The following is an 11,525-nucleotide window of genomic DNA, read 5'->3' as shown; positions in this document are numbered from 1 at the left end:
GGTAATCCAGAGAATTCTCCTGGATCTTACTCAAGACAATCAAGGTGGTATCTCTATGAGCCTGCAAGAGCCACAGTATAACTGGGCTGAAGATGTACCCTAAAGCAGATACAGCTGCAGTGAGCAAAGTCTTAGATCACAACACCCAAGTCTCTTTGAATACCTGGGAAGCCTTTCCAAGAAGGACAAGTACAAAAAAGCCCAGATTGTGAAGACGAAAATAAATACCTAATTCTCCAATGCTTAGACACTGATAAATATCCAAAAGCATCAAGACCAAATAAAATAAATAAGGCACCATTGACCAATCCCAGAGAGAGAGAGATATGTGACCTTCCAGACAGAATTCAAAATATCTGTTTTGAGGAAGCTTGATGAAATCCAACATAACACAGAGAAGGAATTCGGAATTCTATCAGATAAATTTAGTAAAGAGATAGAAATAATTAAAATAATCAAAATTTCTGGAGCAGAAAAGTGCAATTGGCATACTAAAGAACGCATCAGGGTCCCTTAATGGCAGAATTGATTAATGAGAACAAAGAATTAGTGAGCTTGAAGACAGGCTATTTGAAATTACATGGTCAGAGGAGACAGAAGAAAAAAGAATGAAAAACAAAGGATGCCTACAGGGTCTAGAAAATAGCCTCAAAAGGGCAAATCTAAGAGTTATTGGCCTTAAATAGGAGGTAGAGAAACAGAGAGAGGTAGAAAATTTATTCAAAGGGATAATAACAGAGAACCTCCCAAACCTAGAGGATGCAGTATACAAGAAGGTTATAGAACACCAAGCAGGTTTAATGCAAAGAAGTACCCCAAGGCATTTAATAATCAAACTCCCAAAGATCAAGGATAAAGAAAGGATAAAGATCAAGGATAAAGAAAGCAGCAATATAAAGGAAACAAAAAACATACAAAGGAGCTCCAATCCATCTGACATCAGACTTCTCAGTGGAAACCTTACAATCCAGGATAGAGTGACATGATATATTTAATATGCTGAAGGGAAAAAAAACCCAAAAACTTGTATCCTAGAGAGGTCAAGCAAAATGGCAGAATAGAACTTCATCAGTGGTCCCTCTGGCAAGCCCACCAATTTAACAACTATCTACACACACAAAAAAAGCACCTTCATAAGAACCAAAAATCAGGTGAGCACTCACAGTACCTGGTTTTAACTTCATATCACTGAAAGAGGCACTGAAGAGGTCGAAAACATAGCCTTGACTCCTGACACCATCCCACTCCCATCCTTCTGGCAGATGCAGCATGGTTCAGAGAGTGTCTCTGGTCACTGGGAGAGGAGAGTACACAAACTGTGAGACACTGAACTCAGTGCTGTCCTATTATAATGAGCAGAAAGAAAATCAACCCAACTCAGCTGTTGCTCACACACAGAGGGAGCATTTAAACTAGCTCTAGCCAGAGGGCAATTCCTGATCCCAGTGGTGGAAAGCTGAATTTTCCCAAACCTCACCACTGTGGGCTAAAGTGCTCTTGGGCTCTAAATAACCTTCAAAGGTATCCTGGGCCACAAGGATTGCAACATATAGGTGAATCCTAGGGATGAACTGGGCCCAGAATTAATCGACTGAGGGGTGGGGGCATGGGACCTCTGACACACCACCTGGGGCAGCTAAAAGAGTGCTGGCATCACCCCTACCCTAACCTCAGGCTGCACAGATCGTGGCTCTAAAAGAGACACCTTCCTTCTGCTTGAGTAGAGGATAGGGAAGAGTGGGGAGGACTTTGTCTTGCATCTTGGATCCCAGCTCAGTTACAGCAGGATAGGGCACTGGTCAGAGTTGCAAGGCCTATTTTCCAGGCCCTAGTTCCCAGATGACATTTCTAGACATGCCCTGGGCCAGAAGGGGAACTGCTGCCTTGAAAGGAAGGACCCAGTCCTGACTGCATTCATTACCTGCTAACTGCAGAGCACTTAGGCCCTGAATAACCAGCAGCAATACCCAGGTACTATGTCAAGGGCCTTGGGTAAGACTCTGAAACTTGGTGAGTTCAGGTCAGATTCAGCACATTCCCAGCTGTGGTGGCTATGGGGCAAGAATAAATAATCACCTGAAGGTACAAAACTCGCTAGTAAGTACACAAGAAAACACAGAACACTGTAACACTGTAATTGTGGTGTAAACTACTCTTACCCTAAGTAGAAAGACTAAATGATGAATCAACCAAAAGGAATAACTACAACAACTTTTCAAGATATAAACAGTAGAATAGGATACAAAATAGAAACAACAAAAAGTTAAAATGCCAGGGAATAAAGTTAAGGCATGGAGTTTTTATTAGTTTTCTTTTTGCTTGTTTATTTATTCAAAGTGTTGTTATCAGCTTAAAGTAATGAGTTACAAGATAGCATTTGCAAGCCTCATGTTAACCTCAAACCAAAAGAAATGAATACACAAAAAAATAAAAAGCAAGAAACTAAATAATATCAGAGAAAATCACCTTCACTAAAGGAAGACAGGAAGGAAAAAAAGAAGGGAGAGAAGACCACAAAACAACTAGAAAACAAATAACAAAATGGCAGAACTAAGTCTTTACTTGCCAATAATAACATTGAATGTAAATGCACTGAACTCTCCAATCAAAACATATAGAGTAGCTGAATGGATAATAAACAAACAAACAAACAAGACCTACTGATCTGTTCACTACAAGAAACACACTTTACCTATAAAAACACACATAGACTGAAAATACAGGGTTGGAAAAAAGATATTCCATGCCAACAGAAATGAAAAAAAGCAGGAGACGCTATACTTATATCAGACAAAATAGATTTCAAGAAAGAAATTATAAGAGACAAAAAAACTCACTATATAATAATAAAGGGGTCAGTTTAGTAAGAGGAATTTTAAATATATATGCACCCAATCTTGGAGCACCCAGATATATAAAGCAAATATTATTAGAGCTCAAAAGAGAGATAGGCCCCAATACAATAATGGCTGGAGAGTTCAACACCCCACTTTCAGCACTGGACAGATCACCAAACAGAAAATCAACAAAGAAACATCCGAATTAATCTGCACTACAGACCAAATGGATCTCATAGCTATTTACAGAACATTTCATCCAACAGCAGCAGAATACACATTCTTCTGTTCAGCACGTGGATCATTCTCAAGGATAGACCATATATTAGGCCCCAAAGCAAGTCTTAAAAAGTTCAAAACAATTGAAATAATATTAACTATCTTCTCTGACCACAAAGAAATAAAACTAGAAATTAATAAGAAGAGGAATTTTGGAAACTTTACAAACACATGGAAATTAAACAATATGCTCCTGAATCACCAGTGAGTCAGTGCAAAATTTTCTGTTTTCTTTTTTTGAGACAGAGTCAATTTAAATTTTTCTCTTCCTTCCTTCCTTCCTTCCTTCCTTCCTTCCTTCCTTCCTTCCTGCCTGCCTGCCTGCCTGCCTTTCTTTCTTTTTCTTTCTTTCCTTCTTTCTTTCTATTTTGAGACAGGGTTTCACTGTATCACCCAGGCTGGAATGCAGCGGCACAATCTTGGCTTCACCTCCTGGAGCTCAAGTGATCCTCTCACCTCAGCCCCCCAAGGAGGTGGGACCCATGGACATGCACCGCCACCCCCAGCTAATTTTTGTATTTTTTGTAGAGATGGGTTTTTTTCATGTTGCCCAGGCTGGTCTCAAACTCCAGGGCTCAAGCAATCCACCTGCCTTGGCCGCTAAGAGTTCTGGAATTACAGGTGTGAGCCATCACACCTGGCCTAAATTTCGTAAATGAAAATTGAAGCACAATATACTAAAACCTATGGGAAACAGCAAAATACGTACTAAGAGGGAGGTTTATAGCAATAAGTGCCTACATCAAAAAGGTAGAAAAACTTCAAATAACCTAAACATGCATCTTAGAGAACTAGAAAAGCAGAGCAAAAGAAACCCGAAATTAGTAGAAGAAAATAATAATAAATATCAGAGCAGAAATAAATGAAATTTGAAATGCAAAAAATACAAAAGATTAATGAAATGAAAAGTTGGTTTTTTAAAAAGATAAATAAAATGGACAAATCTTTAGCCTGACTAAGAAAAAAAGAGAGAAGACTCCAACAAAATCGGAGATGAAAAAGGAGACATGAATATACCAAAAATAAAAAGCAAGAAACTAAATAATAGTATCAGAGAAAATTACCTTCACTAAAGGAAGACAGGAGGGAAAGAAAGAAGGAAGAGGAGGCATATAGTATGACAGATGCACATCATACTGAATGGGGAAAAACCGAAACCAATACTGCAGAAATTCAAAGGATCATTAGAGGCTCCTATAAGTAACTGAATGCCAATAAATTGGAAGACCTAGAAGAAATGGATAAATTCCTAGACACACACAACCTACCAAGATTGAACCATGAAGAAATCCAAAACCTGAACAGACTAACAAGTACCTAAATCTAAGCCATAATAAAAGGTCTCTCAGTAAAGAAAAGCCAGGGACCCAATGGCTTCACTTGAGTTTTACCAGATATTTAAAGAAGAACTAATACCAATCCTACTCAAACTATTCCAAAAAATAGAGGAGGAGGGAATACTTCGAAATTCATTATATCAGGCAGTATTACTCTGCTATCAAAGCCAAAGACATCAAATAAAGAAAACTACAGGCCAATATCCCTGATGAACATTGATGCCAAAATCCTCAACAAAATACTACCAAACTAAATTCAACAGCATATTACAAAATCATTCATTGTGACCAAGTGGGATTTATCCCAGAGACACAAGGATGTTCAATATGCACAAATTAATCAATATGATATATCAACAGAATGAAGGAAAAAAGCCATATAATAATTTCAGTTGATGTGGCAAAAACATTCGATAAAATTCAACATGTCTTCCTGATAAAACCCTCAAAAAACTGGGCATAGAAGAAATACCTCAACATAATAAAAGCCATATAGTATGACAGATGCACATCATGCAGAATGGAGAAAAACTGAAAGCCTTTCCTCTAAGATCTGGAATATGACAGGGATGCCCACTTTCACCAATTTTATTCAAAATAGTACTCAAAGTCCTACCTAGAGCAATCAGACAAAAGAAAGAAGTAAAAGACATTCAAATTGGAAGGAAGAAGTCAAATTATCCTCATTGCAGATGATATCATCTTACATTTGGGAAAACCTAAAGACTCTACCAAAAAGCTATTATTAATAGAATTGATAAATTCAGTAACATTGAAGGATACAAAATCAACATACAAAAATCAGTAGCATTTCTATATGCCAACAACGACTAATCTGCACAAGAAATCAAGAAAGTAATCTCATGTACAATAACTAAAAATAAAATAAAATATCTAATAATTAAATTAACCAAAGAAATGAAAGATCTCTACAATGAAAACCATACAACATTGGTGCAAGAAATTATAGGGGACACCAAAGAATGGAAAGATATTCCATCCAGTTCATGGACTAGAAGAATCAATATTATTAAAATGCCCATACTATACAAAGCAATCTACAGATTCAATGCAATCCCTATCAAAATACCAATGACATTCTTCACAGATATAGAAAAATAATTATAAAATTATATGGAACTGTGGAAGACCCAGAATAGCCAAAGCTATCCTGAGCAAAAAGAACAAAATTGGAGGAATCACATTATCTGACTTCAAATTATTCTACAGAGCTATAGTAACCAAAACAGCAGGTACTAGCATAAAAACAGACACATAGACCAATGGAACAGAATAGAGAACCCAGAAACAAACTTTGTGGGAAACAAGTTTACTGCGCCCAGGCTCTGGAGCCAGGCTGTCTTTGTTTGAACCATGGCTTTGCCATTAACCTTGGGTAAATAGCCATATCTCTGTGGACCTTAGCATCCTCATCTGTAAAATGGGGGAATAAGGATACTTCTCTCATAGGGTTATATAAGTGAGTAAATGACATGATGAATGAAAAGGGTTTAGCAACAGTGCATGTATGAGGCAGGTTAGATGTTGCAACTATCAAATCCCACAGTGTAGTCATGATGGTAAGGAGATGAGGTGAACCGTGAGCCAGCCAGTAGCATGGCACATAGTATGTCTTAGCTTAGTAAGTGTTAATTTTTGTTTTCCATGTGGTACACAGTAGGCATGCAACAAAAATTTGCTGGATCAAGTGGAAAAAAAAAGAAAAAGTTATAAATAAGACACCGAATTTTCTGGGAAACCTTCCTTCCTCACTCCAAACGTTCCTCTCTCCAAATATTGTTCTGACTTTGTTGAAACAGGCACATTTGGTTATTAGAGGAAATATATGGTTAGAAGCTTAGGAAATTGTGACAAAGGATTTTCCATGCTTTCAGCAATGGGAGGTGTAGTCATCCAGTGTGTTAAACTTTGTAAAAAGGAATTGTGGGACTGATTTTGCCCCTGCCCTGTCTCTCTAGTCAGAACCAAGAGATGACTGTGATTGGAAATGGTACCACTCAGCAGCTGTTCTTATTGGCTGGCTCACAGTTCACCTCATCTTACCATAATGACTACACTGTGGGATTTGACAGTTGCAACATTTAACCTGCCTCAAAAGCGCTTCCTCACTTCCAGGGAGTTCCACTGTCACTCCCTTAGTTTGCTGTAAGATGTAACCACAGCTTTAATTATTAGTCTTGAGAGAAACAGGGTGGTGGTATCACGACTCCATCTACTCAGCTATGAACGAACAACCCAGTTCTTTACGACTAACTCCCAAAACAAACGTCAAACCCCAAAGCATGAATAAAATAGCTATATTCATCATGCAACACAACCAGGGCATGCCTCCCTGTTTTCGCTCCTTGTGTAGTATCTTTACATTCATCTAAAGCTTGAGTACAACATTTCCTGGTGCTTTCTTCTGACTCATGAAAGCATCCACTTAATCCCCTGTAGACAACAGAGGATTCTATTTAGCTGTAATTGTGAAAAAGGCATCATTAAGGTTGCTAAGCAGCAGAAATTGGTTTACTGGAAACAACTTTCTGTGAGGAAAGTACCCCTTGTTTTCCCAAGGATTTGTGTCTTGTTGGTTGACTTTGTAAGCGAATTCTGCAAAAGATTTTCCCATTATACCTATGGGAGGACTGGGAAGTCAAAGTGGTAGAGAAAGACTCAATGTTAGAAAGTGGATGAGACAGTCTTAAGCAATTAAGGGACCATGTTTCTTTGTCCAGAAACCTCGAATTTAGGAAATCTGAAGCCCTGCTTGGCTGTGTGTCCTTTGCCCTGCTGTCAGGCCTCATTATGGGCTCCACCAGGATGAGGAAGGAACTCAGAGACAGAGAAGGGACATGTTTCATGCTGGGATGGCGATCAGTCAACCCAGGAAAGGATGTGGACTTAAGCTATCCTAGTGACTTGAAGTATCACAGTTGCCAAACTCATTTAGTTTAATTATCTAGACTAGCAGTTACGCTCATGGGACCATGAAGGTAAGAAAAACAGTAAAGCTACCTGTATAAGTGTATGTGTTGGGGGAAAACCATTGGCATTTATTGAATGATTAATATGTGATAGTTTTAAGCATTTTTTTTGTATACAAAAATGAATACTATTAGTTTTACACTCTTTAAAGATGAGAAACCAAGGTTCTGAGAGGGTACATTCATGTATACAGTTACCTGTAAGTTAGCAGCGATGGAATTTGAACCCTGGCAGCCAACACACCCGTCTGCTGGACTATCCAAGGCCCTCAGTCTTAGATGATTGTGCCCATGGGAAAACTATGGCCCCAAGCTGCTAGATCTTTCCTTTTTTGAAAGGAGCCAGCTTATTTTTCAAATTTTTAATGAAAAATATCTGAATTTTTAAATTGTTGGCAATATCTTTAAAAATTTTTTAAATCTTATTTCAGGTCAACTATTGAGTATAAGCTGAGTGTAGCATAGGATTACTTCCTTCTTTCCCAAAATCATTAAGTCACTGGTCAAGCTGCAACTCTGTGCGTATGTAGGGATAAACTTGGACCAAGGAAGGGGAAATGTAAACAGGAACCCACATTTCAGGAAATAGCCTTTGAGGAAGCTTCGCAATATCGGGTTATCAGAGGCAGTTTGACCTCCTAGGCTTTGCTAGTTTTACCAGAGGGAGAATGTGGGTCAAGATTTCAGATTTGTGATGGAGTAGAGTCTAGACCTGCCTGTTTAGGCCAGAATGCTATAATCCTATAGTTCAAAGATTCCCAACCAGCCACATAGTGGTATGTGGTCAGTGGGTCACATGTGAGCTGAAATACTGAACCTCTCAGTCCTCAGGGGTCTAGGTAGTTTCCGTGGTCATGAGGCCACTCAGGTGGTCATGTGTGGCCGTAAGAAGATTCTCCTTTCAACTTAACCTATGTTGCAGATGTTATAATTTTTAATAAATGCATGACAGGAAGTTAGAAAGTTGTGAAGCAATACTATGGTCTGTTTCCTATGTAATGTGGATTGTCCTGACTTACCCACCAAGTGAATGGGATCTATATCTCTATATAAATTCTTCAGCGTAACTTTTCTGCTCTTCTGCTCATCTGGATAACAGGATATCCTCCTCTGGGTTTTTCCCAACATATTCATGAAGGTTTTCATTTAAAAAAAATCACTACATTTCATTCATTCATCCCTTCTAGTTCTCTTCCTGACCACCAATATCACATAGCAATTTGCTACTATTTGGTATCAATTCATTCAATCGTGGCTTGTTTAGAAAGGTCCCTGGGCAAGGGCATGGGGCCTACCAGGGTTACCAGCTTGTCTCAGTCTGCCAGGAATATTCCTGATTTTAACACTGAAGTCTTGTGTCCCAGAAATCTCCTCAGTCCTGAGTAAGCCAGGATGGTTGGTCACCATAGGTCTAGCACAGAGGTAGAGTTGTAATCACAGACAGAAAGAAAGACCCTTCTTTGTATGAGTACGTAGTTCGGGGAGGAGGGAAGGAGGAGGAGAATTTGGCTTCAAATGGATAGGTAGGTGTAGGGATGATGGGTGGGATTTCACACAAAATAACCTCATTTTTTCTTTCCTGGATAGACATAAGGTCATCTGCAGACAGGAAGGTGGGCTGATGGTAGAAGAATTGTCACTTAACAAATCCTACTTCTTAACACATTCTTTTAAAACAACTCAAAAACAACTTAGGTGCATTTATATGCTTTGCATGAATGTACTCTGTCATTTCTGTGAGGAAGCAAATTATTACAAATAGCTACAAAAATGAAATAGTTATATATTTATTTTTTCAAAAACAAAAGGCAAATTCCAAAGGTATAATCTAAGATGAGGCATCATGATCACTAGAGGTGCCTGTTCCCATGACTGCCATGCTTTAATCCACTTGCCCTCAACTGTCTACCATCCTCTGGCTCCCCATCCCTCACATCCTAAATAAGACACCTAGCTTAAGTAACAATTACTCACTTAAAAGTGGGAAAATGTGGTCATTATTGAGGGAGTGTAGCACCAAAATCTGTATCAGTCAAGGTTCTCCAGAGAAGGAGAACCAATAGGATATGTATGTATGTATGTATGTATGTATCTACCTATCTATCTATCTACCTACCTACCTATCTAGATATTTAAGAAGGGATTTATTATAGAAATTGGCTTATGCAATTATGGAGGGACAATATGCCGCCTGCAAGTTGAAGACCCAAGAAAGCTGGTAGTATAATTCAGTCCAAGGCCAAAGGCCTGAGAACCAGCGGGGGAATGCTGTTAGTGTAAACCCTGGAGTCTGAAGGCCTAAGGACAAGGAGTTCTGATGTCTGAGGGCAGAAGATGGATGTCCCAGCTGCAGAAGAGTAGAATCTGAACTGTGGCCCTTGTCAAAGACCCACTGGAGGGCAGACACTGGCAGGCTGTGGGAGAAGCTGAGGATAGGGTGAGTGAAACTCCACAGGTGACCTTGGACAACTGCCTAACCTTTCTGTGCCTCTGCGTGTATATCTGCAAAGTGGAGTGGTGGACAATGTGAGCCCCAGGGTTCCTCATGCATTCTAGAATTGCAGACTTTTTGAGGGATTGTAATAGGAAAGAAGCAGTTACAGAAACACAATTTTAAAATGCTAGGTCTTTGGTATTTTAAGCCAAGGAATTGGCCAGGGGTATCTGAAAAAAAAAAAAGGATTATGAATAAGATGGAACCAGGCAGCACCCTAAAAGTTTGTGACAAAGGAAGTCTCAATCTTCACATCAGAAGCAAACTTCTCACTGTATACCTTTATATTTTATAAAACATGGTCACGTGAAACAATAGCTTGCAGACTGGGAAGCACTTGAACATAATAGTATTTTATTTGATCCTCATACACTCTTGGAAGACAGAAAGCATTGTTTTTACTCTATCCACTTTATGAACAAGGAAAATTAGTTTCCAAGTAGTTAAGGTCACAGAGCTGAGTACTGGACTCTGTTCTTACGTATTTCTGTACCCTCCATAGAGAATGGGGTCAGTGGGGTCTTATCCTTGAGCCGCCATGTCAGAAGTGGGAGCCCTGGGCATGGAGCCTTAGGGACTTATGGAACACATTATGTCCTCACTAGGCTGGAGCAGGGACTATGGTTGTGGATGCCATAGTTGGCCTGCTCTGGAAAGGGTTGCCTTTATCTCCACCAAAGAGATATCACCAAAGATCTGGGGGTAGCTTGGCCAGTCTGTGTGCTGACTCTCTGCTGGAGCTGTCTCCTAATCAGGTCACTGCTAGAGTTCTTCTTCCTAAATGTCCCAGTGCAATGACTTTGGTGCTCTGGCTTGTGGGATTGAGTGTGGGACTCAATCTAAGAGTCCAGAGTCTACGAGGACTTCTGCTTCTCTATTATATGCTGCTGTGTGAAGCTAAACGCTATTGTACCAGTTTTGTTGCTGTTTGGATTTTTTTTGTTGTTCCCAGATTATTGTTCCAAAAGTAGACCTAGGATATATTCTTATACATTTGAATTTAATTAAGAACCTTTTTCTCAATGACATAAATATGGTTTTACTCTTTCCAGCCAGGCCAGACAAAGATGCCTGAAGACAGATTTCTAAATGATGCTGTGTGACAATTTCTCTGTTCTTCTTAAATATTGTAACTAAGTAGCCCTGCTCTGAGATGGTGATTTATGACTTTCACATGCTGTCCTGTACCACTCTCTGATCACAAAGGAATACGTAGAAACTCACCAAAGCAATTGCTCTCAGGTGTCAAAATGGAGTCACGTTGCCCCTTCTAACCTCACGAGGATCCTTATGGGATTCAGGATGATCACATTTTCAGTATTCTGAGGACTGTCTCCGTATGACCCCAGCCACACTTAACCACTCCATGACTTGGGGGAGTTGGTAGCAGGATTAAATTTTTCATACCATGCCTATTACTGATGTATTTGACCTGTTAAGCCTCCAACAGCATTGAAGACTCCACTTTTTGTGTTCCAACAGGACTAAGACCAGAAGCAAACGTGCTATTTTGTCCTGCCATTTCTCTGCTGAGCAACAGCTCACCCTTGGAACTGCTGCTGCCTAAAGAACAGGAGAAGATTCAGGA

Source organism: Theropithecus gelada, chromosome 17 (genome assembly GCF_003255815.1).
Source record: "Theropithecus gelada isolate Dixy chromosome 17, Tgel_1.0, whole genome shotgun sequence".
In the NCBI taxonomy this organism is placed as follows: Eukaryota; Metazoa; Chordata; class Mammalia; order Primates; family Cercopithecidae; genus Theropithecus; species Theropithecus gelada.
The sequence above is the reverse complement of the archived record's forward strand: the minus strand, read 5'-3'. Positions refer to the sequence as shown.